This window comes from Molossus molossus, unplaced genomic scaffold (assembly GCF_014108415.1).
Source record: "Molossus molossus isolate mMolMol1 unplaced genomic scaffold, mMolMol1.p scaffold_m16_p_13, whole genome shotgun sequence".
Classification (NCBI taxonomy): Eukaryota; Metazoa; Chordata; class Mammalia; order Chiroptera; family Molossidae; genus Molossus; species Molossus molossus.
Genome location: NW_023425348.1, coordinates 10297559 through 10313275, shown reverse-complemented (window position 1 = coordinate 10313275; position 15717 = coordinate 10297559). Strand labels below are relative to the sequence as shown.

Here is a 15717-nt window from a genome sequence, read left to right as displayed (position 1 = left end):
TGGTCTTTTCGTGGGACCCAGTGGGGCATTTGCCTTGATTGTCTGAGCTGGGTGCTCTGGGAAGGACCCTTGTGTGAGGTGTGTGGACTCCTGCTGAATTTGGCTCTTGACTGCTGTTACCTGTTTGTGAGTGGGCTCAGCCCTCAGGGTTGTTGACTGTGAGCTTCAACCCTGTCTGCCAACTCTTATAAAGATGTTGACAGAACAAAACAAAGCAGAACCAGACCAAACCAAAAAGAACCCCCCCCAAAATCAGCATCAACAATAATAAAAGGAACAGCCTCAACAAAAGTATTAAAAGACAGAGAAACAAACCACAAAAGACACCCATGCACATGCCTAAGAATACTAGGAGGCACGAGACCAAAATAATTAGAAGAGGGTCAAAAAGAAAATGAACGTAAAGAATGCAAGGCAAAATCAGACCAAACCAAAAAGCACCTGAAAACATAGCATCAACAATGATAAAAGCAACAGCCTCAACAAAGATTAAAAGACAAAAAAATGAATAGAAAACGCACACACACAGACACACACACACACACACACACACACAGTCACACACACGGATCATACTAGAAGGTGTGAGGACCAAAAGAGTTGGGAGAGAGAGAAAAGATGAAAACAAAGAAGGCAGAGACCAGAAATAGGGTCTGTATGAAAAATAAAAGGTATAAAATAATGAAGCAGTAATAATACTTTTAGAAAGTAATAATGCTAAACTGAATAAAAATATAGAATAGGAAAGTAAAAAATGGAAGAAGAAAAAAAATTGAATTAAAATTTAAAAACACACACCAAAACAACCACATCATAACAAAAAACATTTGGATCTGCTGTGTATGGAGCTCACTAGATTTTGCTCTGTCGTTGTGTCTGGCCACTTGGTATGTGGGTCCCTGTCCTCCCGGGCAGCTCCCTGGTGCAGGCCAATATGAGGTGCTGTCCTGCCTGGCCCTGGGCCTTCTGGCTGGAGCCCTGCAGGGCAGATCCCAGGTAGTCCGGTGGGCAGGGCTTCCCTAGTCCAGAGTCTGGGTCTGCTTTGGGCCCTACCCCTTCAATGTATTCGTTCTGGGCTGCTTTTTCTTGCCCACAGCCCTGGGCTCTGCAGGGTATCGGGTCCTGTCAGGATATTTTAAACAGATTGACCCTGAGAGAGGTGCCTGCAGCTTACAGGAGGGGTAAGGCAGTCTCTTCCTGTCCTTCCAATGCCTCAGCTCTGCCTGGGTTGTTGGCATCCCCCACTTCACATCTTCTCCTGTCCCCTGTCTCCGCTCCCGACTCCCAGTGTTTCCAGTCAGCTATTTTCAGGCGGTTTTTCAAGCTGGATGTTCTGCACTTTAGCCTCAAGTCCTGTCCTGTGCTAGCAGCAGGTGCACAGAACTTCCTTAGGCTTCAGCCATCTTGCCTCCAGTCTGCATATATACTTTTACTTCTTTTTAATGTTTTGTTTTTTAAATTGATTTTAGACAGAGAGGAAGGGAGAGGGAGAGAGCGATAGAAACATTGATGAGAGAGAAGGAACATGGACTGGCCGCCTCCTGCATGCCCCCCACTGGGGATCAGGCCCACAACCTGGGCATGTGCCCTGACTGGGATTGAACTGGCGACCTCTTGGTGCAGGGTCGACGCTCAACCACTGAGCCAACCAGCTGTGCTGCATATATACTTTTAATATTTTATTTTAAAGTATACATATTACCCTGGCCGGTTGGGCTCAGCGGTTAGAGCGTCGGCCTGCGGTCCAGAGAGACCTGGGTTCGGTTCCCGCTAAGGGCATGTACCTCGGTTGCAGTTTGTCCCCGGCCCTGGTTGGTCGTGCGGGAGGCAGCCACTCGATGTGTCCCTTTCACATCGATGTTTCTCTCTCCCTCCCACTCTATCTGAACAAAAAATGAAAATAGATAAGTAAATAAAATAAAGTATACATATCATTCATTCACCAGTTTTTATAAAATTGTTTATTATGGAAAAGTCCGATGTAAAAGCAGAGAATAGTATGATCCCCCACAGATCTGTCCCCCAGTTTCAGCAGCTCTTGCCTCATAGCTACACTTTCATCTATACTTTTTCCTGTTTCTCTTTTCTCCCTCGTTTATTTTAAAACAAATCTCAGAATGCCGTTATTTTATTCGTAAATGTTTTGGTATGGTTCTCTAAATAGAGGAGGATTCCCTTTCAAAGAAACATAATCACAGTACTATTATCCTACCTAAAACAATTAGCAATGATTCCTTAATGTCATTAAATATCAAGTCAGAGTTAAAATTTCCCTGATTGGCCCTGGCTGGGTCGTGCGGTTGGTTAGAGCGTCCTCCCCATGTGCCAGGCTGCGGGTTTGATCTCCAGGGGCACGCACAAGAAGCAGCTGTGAGTGCGGGAATATGTGGACCCAAATCAATATCCCCCCCTCCCCCTTCTCCCCTTCCCCTCTCCTTCTAAAACCAATAAATAAAAAAATGTAAAATTTTATATATATATATATATGTTTTCTTTTAAACCAATTATTTGTTTGAATCAGGGTCTAAATAAAGTTTAAACATTATAATTAATTGATGTCTTCGAAGTTGTAGAAAATTGTGTGTGTGTGTTTTACTCTCTAGGTTTCTCCTCCTCCTCTTTTTCTTTGCAATTTGAGAACCACATTTGCTAATCTCGTGATGTGGGGCAAGGTCTTGCTCTGCATGCCCAGTGAGTCCCTTCGTCCTGTTTGCCTCGAGCATCCCGTAGCTTCATCATCGATGTCCAGTTTTGACTGGCGTTTCTCAAGAGGGGCAGGACTGGAAGCACACCTGGAGCAGCCTGAGTACAGAGTCCCTCTCGAGTTTATGGCCCCCTGATCTTTCACACTGTCTCACCCACATCTAATTTGACTTTACCACATCTTTTTAAGCATTCAGCTTAGTTTTTTGTTTTTATCCTCACCTGAGGACAGTTTTCCATCTTTTGTTCAGATAGAAGGGGAGGGTGAGAGAGGAAGAGAGAGAAACATCGATGGGAAAGGGACACATTGAATGGCTGCCACCCGCACAGCCAACCAGGGCCGGGGACAAACTGCAACTGCGGTACGTGCCCTTAGCGGGAACTGAAGGCCGACGCTCTAACCACTTAGCAAACCAGCCAGGGCTCAACTTAGTTTTTATAACAACATGTCTTTCTGTTCTCCCTGATCTCTTATCAGTTCACCTACGTAATTAAATTATATAGTTGTAATAACAAGAGCAACCGGTATAAATAGTTTTGGAAAAAACAATTCTTGGTCAACATGCAACTTAATGGGTGGGAGCAGAAAGCTAGAGATAAGAAAGTAGCTATTAATTAGGGCCAGTTTGCCTGCTGGGGAAACCAGTTGTTTTACAGAGAGAAGGGAAAGGATTGATTACTTTGGCAAGTTGGTTGAGGGAAGATGAGTTGGGAGAGTTTCTACATTAATTTAAAATGATAGCTAAGCCAAAGTTATGAGAAATTTGAGGACAAGATATTTTATATAATCTTTTATGTGTGGTGTATACTTCAGGTTGGTAGTTTTGTCCACTATGTTAGAGTTTACATGAACTGAACTGAAGGATAAAGGGCCAGTAGGGTGAAATATTTGACGAGGAAACAGCTCAAACTCTCCTGTTTAAAAGGCTTCACCTGCTCACTGCCAGTGTAGTGTTCTGCAGAACAAGTTGACATTTTCAGGTAGTAAGTTGTTTTCTGTTCCTGGCAAAAGAGATCCTCGTTCACACGCACCGAGGCAGATGGCCCCCTGGGAAGGCAGCGGGACTGTGTGAGGGTGGCCGGGCCCCGCAGGCGCTTTCCCCTCCTGCCCCTGTGGCCCTTCGCTTCTGTCCCAGCGATCTGTTGCTCAGAAGCAGTGTTCCGACAGTCGACACGTTTCTCTAGTGGTTCATTTTCTTGAACTCTCAAAATAATGTTTTCAGGGACTGTGTGCTCTTGGCCTACTGTCTGTGTCGACATCAACAGCGACACCGCGAGTCTAGTCAAACGGGGCAGCTGTTCCAGCAGATGATCTCGTGTCCAAGTCAGCTCCAGAGACACCACTTCATATCCTGTCTAATTATCTCGTGTGCTTGTAGTACCTCTGGAAGTAATTAAATCCTGGGGTAATGCTTTCAGAACTCTTTAAAGGAGTTTACAGTCCTTGAGAGCAACATGTTTGTAGCATGTTGCTTACTGGCCTCTGTCGTATGCAGGAGAGTGGCCAGTGATTTCAGCCTGCTGCCCTGCCCCCTGACCTCTTTTTCTTTTTTCCTTTTCAGCCAGCAGCTGCATCCAGTGGCCTGCTCTAATTGGGCGCTTAGTAAAAAGGGCTCTGTTGTATCAGTCGCAATGTCTTATACCAATGGCTGTTAGATATTTTTAGGCCAACAATCCATTTTGGAGTCACGTTAAATTTTGGAAAACCACATTTCAGTTTGTGTTACCTAACTTTCTCTTCCTTTTCTTATGCTGATACCACTGTGTTCTGCTTTTCCCACTCTTTGGGGAACCTTTTTGGTCCATCACAGTGGCCTGAGACAGGCTGGAGTGATGACCTGAGCATTGGTGTGAGAGTCAGGCCACATGTTTTCACTTTCAGTTTTACTAGTCTGGCAGTTTCTTTGGGCAAATCATATAACCTCATGGAGCCTCCAGTTTCTTTTTTATTTATATATATTTTTTTCTTTATTGATATTAGAGAGAGGGGGGGAGAGAGAGAGAGAGAGAGAAACATCGATGAGAGAGAACATCGATTGGTCGCCTACCGCATGCCCCCCACTGGGGATTGGGCCCACAACCTGGGCATGTGCCCTGATCGGGAATCGAACCGGTGACCTCTTGGAGCCAGACCAACCAGGCTAGACCTATTTTTTTAATCAGATCAGCAAAATATATATTTTTTGTGTGCCACAGAATTTTAGTAGTTAATGTGTGCCACAAAATGAAAAGGTTGAAAGTTGCTGTTAGGGTTCTAATTTTCCTACCCTCACCAAATCTTTATTTTATTTCTGTCTGATCTAGCCATACAAGTGAATGTGAAGTGGTATCTCGTGGTTTTGATTTGCATTTTCCTAATGGTTATTGGTGTTGAGTATCTTCTTATGTTAAACTGACCATTCAGCCCTGGCTGGTTTGGCTCAGTGGTTAGAGCGTCGACCTGAGGTCCAGAGAGACCTGGGTTTCGTTCCTGCTAAGGGCACGTACCTCAGTTGCAGTTGTCCCCAGCCCTGGTTGGGTCGTGTGGGTGGCAGCCACTCGATGTGTCTCTTTCACATCAATGTTTCTCTCTCTCTCTCTCTCTCTCCCCCCCCTCCCTCCCTCCCTCCCTCTGTCTCCCTCGCACTCTGTCTGAACAAAAAATGGAAAAATGTCCTTGAGTGAGGATAAAAAAAAAACAAAAACAAAAATCTGACCATTCATATATCTTTGAAGTATCTGTTTAGATTTCTTTTTTGCCTACTTTTTAGTTGGGTTATTTGTCTTTATTGTTGAGTTATAAGAATTCTTTATATATTCTGAATAGAGTTCCTTTATCAGATATATGACTTAAAGATATTTTTGCCTGGCTGGTGTGGCTCAGTGGTTGAGTGTTGACCCATGGACCAAGAGGTTGCCAGTTCGATTCCCGGTCAGGGCACATGCCCAGGTTGTGGGCCCGATCCCCAGTGGGGGGCATGCGGGAGGCCATCAGTTGATGTTCTCTCATCGACGTTTCTATCTCTTTCTCCCCCCCTCTCTAAAAATCAATAAAGAAAAAAAATTAAGAAAAAAAAATTTTCTGTTTTGTGTGTAGTCTTTTCACTTTTGTGATGGTTTTGTTCACAGCACAGACATTTAAAATTTTGATTTCCTCATTTTTTTTAAACAACTTAAAACATTTTTATTATATGCAATGATTTGTGGGTCAGCAACAAGAAGAAATATATTCAAGAGCTATATATGTGCACAGCTAGTTCACAAAAGAAGAAATATAATCAAGTCTCAAATCTATGATGCAGTATTCATTTCAACAAGGAACAAAACACAAAACAAGGCAGCATTGGGTTTGTTATTTTTATTTATTTTATTCTCACCTGAGGACATTTTTCCATTTTTTGTTCAGATGGAGTGGGAGGGAAAGAGCGGGAGAGAGAAACATTGACGTGAAAGGAACATATCGAGTGGCTGCCACCCGCACAACCCAACCAGGGCCGGGGACAAACTGCAACCGAGGTACGTGCCCTTAGCGGGAACCGAACTGTGGTCTCTCTGGACTGCAGGCCGACGCTCTAACCGCTGAGCCAAACCGGCCAGGGCCAGGGCTGGTTTTTAATTCAATAATCTTTCTGCCACCCTCTTCCGTGTCAGTACATTTTGCTGTAGACTCAATCTTTTTAATGGCTGTAGAGTATTCCAGTTAATGTATACACTATAATTTATGTAAGTAGAATTGGTAGATTTTAAGGTTATTTCCAGCTTTTTTAAAATGACAAATTATGTCAGTTAATGTTCCCTCATATTTATATGTGCACACTTATGCTAATGTTTTTTTGTATTTCATTTGCTGTTGCACCACTTACTATTCAACAGACTCTTAAGTCTCAGACTTAATTTAATTTTTTAAATACTAGATACAGTTTTATTAGGTCTAACCTAGAGTAAATTTTCTGAAAGTTATATTCTTTTATATTATGATATATACATTGTTAGGATCTTTTGAAAGTAGGTTCTTAATGTTCTCAGTAATGTAATAGTTCACTAGAAGTAGAACGTCCGAGTGGAAGTGTAAGTGCTTAGAAGTCTATAGATGTTGCCGCGTTGCCTCCAGGAAGGGCCAGGCTAGTCCCCCGGGAGTGTGTGAAACTACTTTCCTTTCCCTTCAGCGCTGCCACCAGCCATCTTTTAAGTGAGTCAATCTGACAGGTAGAATAAAATGTTTTAGTTTGTAGTTATTTATTAGTGAGATTTGAGGATCATTTAATTTGTCTGTTTTGTGTTTTGTTTTGGAACTCTCTGTGCCCTTTGTCCATTGTTCTGCTGGGCTTTTCGATTTTTTTTATAATGTAACAGCTTTTGTAACATTAGGGAAATTTGTTACCCCTTAAAATACTACAGATATGGCCCAGCCCGTGTGGCTCAGTGGTTGCAACAGGAGGTCACCTGTTCAATTCCTGGTCAGGGTACATGACCAGGTTGTGGGCCAAATCCCCAGTGGGGGTGTGCAGGAGGTGGCCAGTCGATGTTCTCTCTCATCAGTGTTTCTGTCTTTCTTTTCTTCTCCCTTCCTCGCTCTCTAAAAATCAATAAAGAAAAAAAAATACTACAAATGTGTTTCTGTGTTTGTATTTTGACTTTGTGTGTGTGTGTTAAAAAATATAAAATGTAAACATTTTTATGTAGTCAGATTTTTTTTTTTTTTACTTTATGGCTTCTTGTTTTCCTTCTTCATTCTAATCATACAAAAATATTTACCCATGTTTTTTCAAGTACTTTTATGGTTTTGTTTTTTAAATTTAGATACTTGCTTCATGTAGAATGCATTTTGATTTAAACCATATGAGGAGGGGATCAGATGTAGAATTTATTGAAGTTATAATTTTACATTTGTTCTTGTGGTTGTTACTATTTTTTAAAATTTCTTTTACTTTTTAGAGGGAGAGGAAGGGAGAGGGAAAGAGGGATAGAAACATAGATGAGAGAACATCGATTGGCTGCCTCCTGCACGTCCCCACTGGGGATCTGGCCCACAACCTGGGCATGTGCCCTGATGGGGAATCGAACCAGCGACCTCTTGGTGTGTGGGTCAGTGCTCATCTTGTGTTTTTTTTTTGTGTTTTTTTTATCCTCACCCGAGGACATTTTTTCCATTTTTTGTTCAGATAGAGTGCGAGGAAGAGAGAGAGAAACATCAATGTGAAAGGGACACATCAAGTGGCCGTTTCCCGCACGACCCAACCAGGGCTGGGGACAAACTGCAGAGACCGCAGGTAAAAGCTCTAACCGCTGAGCCAAAGCGGCCAGGGCTGTTCTTGTGGTTATTGATGGGTTTCTTCTTCCACTTGACTGGAAGCTCCTTGAGGACAATGGATTGTGGAACCTTTTTCGTTTGCGTACCTCAGATTAGGCCCTTTGTTTATTGAATGAATGAATTTATCTTTTTCTCCAGTGGTCTCAGTTGCTGTCCCAATACAGTTTATTGAATAATCCATATTTTCCTCTTGATTTAGAAAGCTGTTTTATCTGCAAATTCTCTAGATAGTTGGATACAGTTCTGAACTCTTGTGATTCATTGATTATACTGTCCTTGCTTGCTTTGATAGTGCACAGCTTCAATCATTGTAGCTTTATACTGTTTGAGCTGTATTTGCAGGCTAGCCTCCAACATTCTTAAGCAGATCATACGGCTCGGGAAGACTGCAGTCTTAGTACAACGAGCTGCCCCGCAGACGCGGTCCCTGAACCTCACTGAAGGTCCGGTCCGCCCTGGGAGCGGCCTTCGGGCGGGAGCGCTCGGGTTACGCATGACTCCTGGCTCGACGTCTAGGGTGTCGTTTCAGAACCCTCATTGCACAGTCTTGGTAGCTCTGGAAAACATTTTTTCTCACAATTTTCTTCATCCTCACCTGAGGACACTCTTGCATCCATCGTCAGATGGAGTGGGAGGGAGAGAGAAACGCGAGACGCCGAGGGCTGCCGCCCACACGCCCCAGCCAGGGCCAGGGACAAACTGCAGCGGAGGTGCGTGTCCCTCGCGGGCACCGAAGCCGGGACCCTGGTCTGGGCCGGTGCTCTGACCGCCGGGCCGACCGGCAGGGCGCTCGCCGCCCTTCAGCGCAGCGTGCCAGCCAGGCGGCGGCGGCGGCCTCGAGTCTGTTGGGGGCTGGCTTCCACCGCGCACGCGCTGACGTGGGGTCACGTGGCCCGGCGTGGCTCAGGGGCTGGGGGTCGTCCCCGCACCACGAGGTCACCGCTTGGATCCCAGGTCAGGGCGCACGCCGGTCTGGGCCCATCCCCCCTGGCGGGCGCGCCGCGGGCAGCTGATGGATGTTTCTCCCTCCTCTCTCTGGAATCAGTGACATTGTTATTTTAAAAGGGTAAGTTGGAACAGTACAGAGAAGATTGGCACGGTCCCTGCACCAGGATGACGCGCACATCTGTGAAGTTCCTGGTTTTCAGCTGGCCCCTCAGCGAGCCTGTGCCGAGGTGCGGCCGAGAGCTGCTGGATGTGATCACGCGGTCCGTGGGCTCAGACACGCCGGCAGAGGCCCCGCCGCGCCTGGAGGGCCCCCTCCCGCTGGGGCGCGCCTGCCACTGCTGCCTCCCCGCTGCCGGCACCGGCGCCGCCCCGGGGGCAGGACAGCCGCGCCGCGCTGCGCGTAGACGCCTTTCTGCCTCCCGTGTGGCTCCTGATGGGCTTGCTGACCAAGGGGACAGTGAGCCAGAGACTGGGGGACCGTGTAGCGGACAAAGACAGAAGAGCGAGCGAGCAGGGCCCTCTAAGGACAGGGAGCTGAGGTTGGGGGAATTGAGGGGAGAGCAGGGGAAAGTGGGAGGGAGGCGGGAGAGGAAGCTGGAGAAGAATTGGAAGGGGGACCTCACAGGGAGTCCAGAAATGCCCGTCCCAAGCTTGTGCTCTTTTCTGAAACTCTGCGTAGGGCTTAATCCAGCAGAGCTCTTTGGGAGCAGGATGCTGGGCGGTGGTCTTTGCCTGGAAAGTGGGTGGTAGGTGGCCGCAGCCTCCCTCTGAAAGTGTCCAGGGAGAGCCCAGGGACGTGGACCCAGTTCTTTCCTTCCTCCTTTCCTACGTCCCTTCCACTTTTGCCAGCATAATCGTGCCAGCCCTCGGGTCTCCAGGGGCAGGAGTACCGTACTACATAGAAGCGTCACGTGTAATCAGGCCAGTCAGGGAGGTGGTGCGAGTTTTATTTTATTTTTTATTTGTTTTATTCTCACCCGAGGATATTTTTGCATTTATCTTCAGATAGTGCGGGAGGGAGAGAGGGAAGAAGAGGGAGAGAGAAACATCGACTGGCTGCCATCCACAGGACCCCAACCGGGGGTGGGGACAAACTACAACCTTCTCTCCCTCCCCCCCTGCACCCCAATGCCAGTATCAGTGAGTGCCACACAGAATTCTGTATTCACCAGCATCATGAACAGCTGTGCTCTTTTGAGTTGATCTTGGCAGAGTAAAAGGGACATGTCTGGAGCCATCCTGAGCACATCTCTTCCTCCACGTGACAGCTCTCTCCCTGCTCCCACCCGTCTTGCCCCTCAGACAGACAGAGTCACTTCACTTAGAGGCCGGAGTCTTCTTATAATCATGAATATACCTTTACTGTGACGAATCTGGTCAGAGGGGTGTTAGAGTCCAGCCCACCCAGTACCAGACAAGCTCTTAGGGGAGCAGAAGGAAAGCAGGAAGAATTGAAATGTTTATTTTTAAAAAATGGACTTTTCTGGGTATTAAAAGTTGCACATTTCAGCAGTGATATTGCACGAAGAGCATCTTGTAAGATATTTCTGTCATCTTGTGCAGCGCAGTTTACATGGTGATGAGTTTGCTTTCTTTCGCCCCGTCTCCTCCCTCAGCCCCTCCTCTCTCCTTCAGGGAAGTGGGTCGGAGGCTCCTCACTGCAATCAGTACGACCTGGTGAGGGAGGCGACATCACCCTGCTTGCCCCTGTGGCTGTCCCCACCCCATTTCCATCTCCCTCCTCCTCCTCCATGCCTTTTCTGGCCTCAGACTATTCCCTGAGAACCCGAATCTTTCCGTGGTCAGTGTCAGGGGGAGGTGGCAGGAGGGATGGGAGGAGGAGCTAGACAGCCCCTCCCACGAGGACTGTAGTGCTAGTAGTTACGTTTCGACAAAACTTTGTAGTCTTTCCCTTTTATGGAAGATTTTGATAAACACAAAACAGGGTTTCATTTTATTTTTTCTATCAACTTTGATTTGGAAATTTTTAGCACCTCGGTTCTTCTGTATCTGTTTAGATAAAGGGGAAAGCATTCCATCAGGGGATTGCAATTTATAGACTTGAGAATAAATCCTCTTAGTATTACACATCCAGATGTGGTCCCTGATCTCCCCTGTCCTCCCTGTTCAAGTGGCTGGTGGATAGGGCTACTGTCCCCTCTCCCATAGGCTTGGAGTTAGCACTGACATTACAATTTCTTAATCCCAGCCACCAACACCTTCTCCTGCCTCTTACCCTAGAGCCAGTCTGTTCTTTTATTTATTTATTTATTTAAAATCTTTATTGTTGAATGGATTACAGATGTTCCTCATTTTCCCCCCATTGACCCCCTCCTCCCAACTCCCGCCCCCCTCCCGCCTTTTCCCACACTATTGTCTGTGTCCATTGGTTATGCATATAAGTTCTTTGGTTTATTTCTTCCCACCCCCCAACCCCTTTCCCTTTGAGTTTTTTTTTTTTTTTATCCTCACCCGAGGACATTTTTCCATCCTTTCTTTGTACAGACAGAGTGGGAGGGAGAGAGAGGAAGAGAGAGAGAGAGGGAAACATCGATGTGAAAGGGACACATCGAGTGGCTGCCACCCGCACGACCAACCAGGGCCGGGGACAAACTGCAACCAAGGTACATGCCCTTAGCGGGAACCGAACCCGGGTCCCTCTGGACCGCAGGCGGACGCTCTAACTGCTGAGCCAAACCGGCCAGGGCTCCCTTTGAGTTTTGTCAGTCTAGCAACAAATTTGTGCTTCTTAATCCCTTCACCTTTTTCATTCTTTCCCCCAACCCCCCTCCCATCTGGCAACCAACAAAATGTTCTCTGTATCTATGAGAATGTTTCTGTTCTTCCTGTTCATTTTGCTTGTAGATTCCATTGTCGATAGATATGTATTCATTGCCATTTTGTTTTTTCATATATTTTATCTTTCTCTTCAAAAAGACCCTTCAACATTTTATATAATAACGGTTTGGTGGTGATGAACTCCTTTAGCTTTTTCTTGTCTGGGAAAGTCTTTATATGGCTATCGATTCTAAATGACAGCTTCCCAGGATAGAGTAATCTTGGTTGTAGGTTCTTGCTTTTCATCACTCTGAATATCCCTTGCCACTCCCTCTGGCCTGCAATGTTTCTTTTGAGAAATCAGCTGACAGTCTTATGGGAACTCCCGTGTAGGTAACTAGCTGCCTTTCTCTTGCTGCTTTTAAGATTCTCTCTTTGTCTTGAACCTTTTGCATTTTGATGATGCTGTGTCTTGGTGTGGGCCTCTTGGGGTTCATCTTGTTTGGGACTCTCTGTGCTTCCTGGACTTGTATGTCTGTTTCCTTCACCAAGTTAGGAAAGTTTTCTGCCATTATTGTTTCAAACAGGTTTTCAATTTCTTGTTTTCTCTCTTCTCCTTCTGGCACCCCCAAGATGCGAATGTTGGCACGCTTGAAGTTGTCCCAGAGGCTCCTTACACTATCCTCATTTTTTTGGCTTCTTTTTCTCTTTTTGCTGTTCTGAATGGGCATTTTTTTGCTTCCTTATATTCCAAATCAATGGTTTCCTTCTTGGCTTTACCTACTCTACTATTGAATCTGTGTAAATTATTCTTTATTTCAGTTAGTGCCTCCTTCGTTTCTGACTGGTCCTTTTTAATGTTCTTGAGGCCTTCACTAAGTTCACTGAGGCCCTCACTAAGTTCATTGAGCATCCTTATAAGCAGTATTTTGAGCTCAGCATCTGTTAGGTTGCTTATCTCCATTTCGCCAAGTTCTTTTCTTGGGGTTTTGTTCTGTTCTTTCACTTGGGACCTGTTTCTTTGTCTCCTCATTTTGGCTGCCTCCCTGTGTTTGTTTCTGTGTATTACTTAACGAGAGGTATGGGGCTAGCTGAGACCAGATGCTGCTTGTTTGAAAGAATTTAGGAAAATCTGAAGTAGGATCCAAGACTGGCCAGTCCTATGGTAAAGCAACTGGCAACAGCTTCGGTGGGCCTGAAAGTTGGGTGGGGCGGGGTCTCAGGGAATCACCAGGGTGGGGCTACCAGTGTGAGCCTGGTAGCTGGAGTCCTAGATATGGGGGCATCTGCTGCCCCAGGGAAGGGCTCACCAAAGGAACCAAGGCCTCTGACAACGCATCTGTCCCGGAGAAAGCCCCCTCTCCAGCCCTCGCTCCAGGGCCAAACAGCTCAGTTCTTCCCTGTGTGTCTCTGGCGCCCCTCGAGCTGCCTCCCCTCCAAGCTCAGAGGGAGAGAGTCCGATAAGTCCGTGCGCGGGCCCTTTAAGGAGCTGCCTGGGGCTCCAGCCGCCTCAGCCTCCCTGAGCCTCAGTTCCCGCTGGTTTTCCAGCCAGAAGTGATGGGGACTCTCTTCCTGGCACTGGAACCCTGAGCGGGCACCTGGTGTGGGACGGGGACCCCTCAGTCCTCAGGAAGGACCTTCCCAGCCGAGGTGTCTCCTGATTTTATCCGCCACCCGTGGGTGTGGGACCAGCCCGTCCGCCCTCCTCCCAGTCCCGATGCGGCTGCTGCTTTAACCCGTAGCCGTAGGGCTCCCTCCAGCTCGGGGTCAGGGGCTCTGATGACGGCTGTTCTGTAGTTAGTTGTCACTGATGTGGTTGTGGGGGGCGGACACCGCGTTACCCCGCCGTCCTGACCGGAAGTGTCAGTCTGTTCTTATTAACAGGAAGCGTCCTGTGTTTCCACTTCAGTGATACCTGAATTGTTTGTTGTTTCTGTTTTTTATTTTTTTAAAACTCATCTTTATTGTTGAATGTTTTAGAGATGTTTCTTTCTTTTTTTCTCATTGACCTTCTCCGCCCCATTCCCTTCCCTTCCTGCCTTCCCCACACTATTGTGAGTGCCCATTGGTTATGCATATATGCATAGAAGGTCTTTGGCTTATCTCATCCCATGCTCCCTCCCCCTTTCCCTTTGAGGTTCATCAGTCTAACAACCAATTTGTACTTCTTAATCCCTTCATCGTTTTCACCCAGCCCCCCAGCCCCCACCCAGTTGGCAAGCAACAAAAAGTTCTCTGTATCTATGAGTCTCTTTCTGTTCTGCTTGCTCATTTTGTTTGTGGATTCAGTTGTTGATAGATATGTATTAATTGCCATTTTATTGAATTGTTTGTTGTTTTTAAATTGTCTTTGAGGAGCAAGGGCCTCATTGAGGGGTAAACTTGTAATAAATTGGAAGAAAACAAGAAGAATCTGTTGGCACCCAGCTGACATCAAAGCAGATAGTGGAAAAGAGATGACCTGAGAGTGGTGTGCAGCATTCAGGGTGGTGACCTGGGCCCCCTGTGCGTGGCACCTTCCTGGGCATGGGCAGCTCATCGGTAGGACTGGGCGAAGTTCAGATAACATTACTAAAGAATCATTTTCTATAGGTCATTTCAAAGAGAGTGTACGGGACCAAAACCAGGCGCTCTTAACGCTGTGGCCTAGGATGTAATAGACACTCTGTAGTGCTATGTTTTCCTGAGGAGATACAAGATTTCGCTACTTGTATCAATGGTTAGTGATGTGGGAAACGAAATAAAAGTTTAACACTGCCTACCCTTCTGTTTCAGGGAAAAAAAAAATCATTTTCTTTTGCTCAGTGCAGCCTCCTTTTCTCTGTAAAATGTGAGAAATTCTTACAGCTGAAATAGAGCATTTTCTTGGGGTTTTCTGTCATGTCTCTCGTATGCAGGAAGTAGCTCTGGGGTCTTGTATCAGAGAACTTTACAGCAGAGACATGGAGTCTGGGGAGCAGAGCTAGTGAAGCGGCCAGCCCGTGTGGTACATGCTTGCTTTCGGGGGAGCATGGAGTGCTCCTAAGACTGCCCGGTTCAGGGGTTCCAGAGTCACCCGTTTCATTTAAGCAAGAAAAGAGCAATGGCTTTGTCAAGCTCTTTTTGACTTTTTTTTTAAAAATAAGCCTAACCAAGGATTTTAGAGGATTAAAGTAGAAAAATATGCAAACAGGTTTGAGACCCTTCGTCTCTACCCTGGAATTAAGTGCCACTGAAAATAGCCCTGGAATAGAGGGTTTTTGTGTGGCGGGACCAGTTGACCTGTGTGATTCTTCATTTTGCAAGTTTTCAGTTGGTGGAAAATGGGTCTCTTTTAGTTGTATTCTTTCTTTTTTTCAAAGCTAGTCTAATTGAGAGAAGTTTAGGCAGTTGACTGCCCCTGTACACAAGTAGGCAGCTTGTTAGTAGATGATATCTCATGTTGATGAGTTACTCTTGAGAGTCACTATGCTTGCAAAACACCTGTCTGTATTCGAGCTTTGCTGGGTGGTTGGCTTTTGTGTTTGAGGATTTGCTCCAAAGAAAGCAAATAGCTGTTGGAAAAAGAGAAGAGGTAAAATGAGTCAGCAAGTTTCTATATGCTTTTATTGAAGAGATTTCCCAATTAGAAAGCTCCTGGAGGCTTGACCTTTCTGCACCGAAGTAACCCAGCATTTCATTATGCGTTCCGCTGAGGTTTTGGAGCTTTGTGCCGGAAAGCAAGAACCAAGGTTGAATGTGAAAGGAATAGTCAGAGGATGAAGCTCATAGTCAACAAAGTGCTACTTTATAGGGTTGGTCCAAAAATAAGCTGCTTGCACAGGAGAGCAGGACTCGGGCAGACTCGCGCTGCCTGTCCGGAGCGCGTAGGTCCTGGCACGTCACCCCCGCATGGCTGAAGTCGTGTGTGTTTAAGGCCCTATTGAAGATGTGGGTTTGGGAGGATGTGCCTTGGTAGGTTTTACCTGAGCCTGTGAAAGAGTTATTTTGCAAGGTTCAAGGTTCGGAAGGGGTACTTT

The 15717-nt window shown here is 46.2% G+C and overlaps 1 protein-coding gene and 1 non-coding gene across 8 annotated transcripts in view; both read left to right on the top strand.

Moving 5' to 3' along the window:
* SIK3 (SIK family kinase 3) overlaps positions 1-15717 on the top strand; it is a 280202-nt gene that overhangs the window by 17408 nt on the left and 247077 nt on the right. The window lies entirely within an intron of this gene.
* LOC118629126 lies at positions 9031-9139 on the top strand. Its single transcript, XR_004959373.1, has one exon. It is a non-coding gene; the product is annotated as a U6 spliceosomal RNA (small nuclear RNA).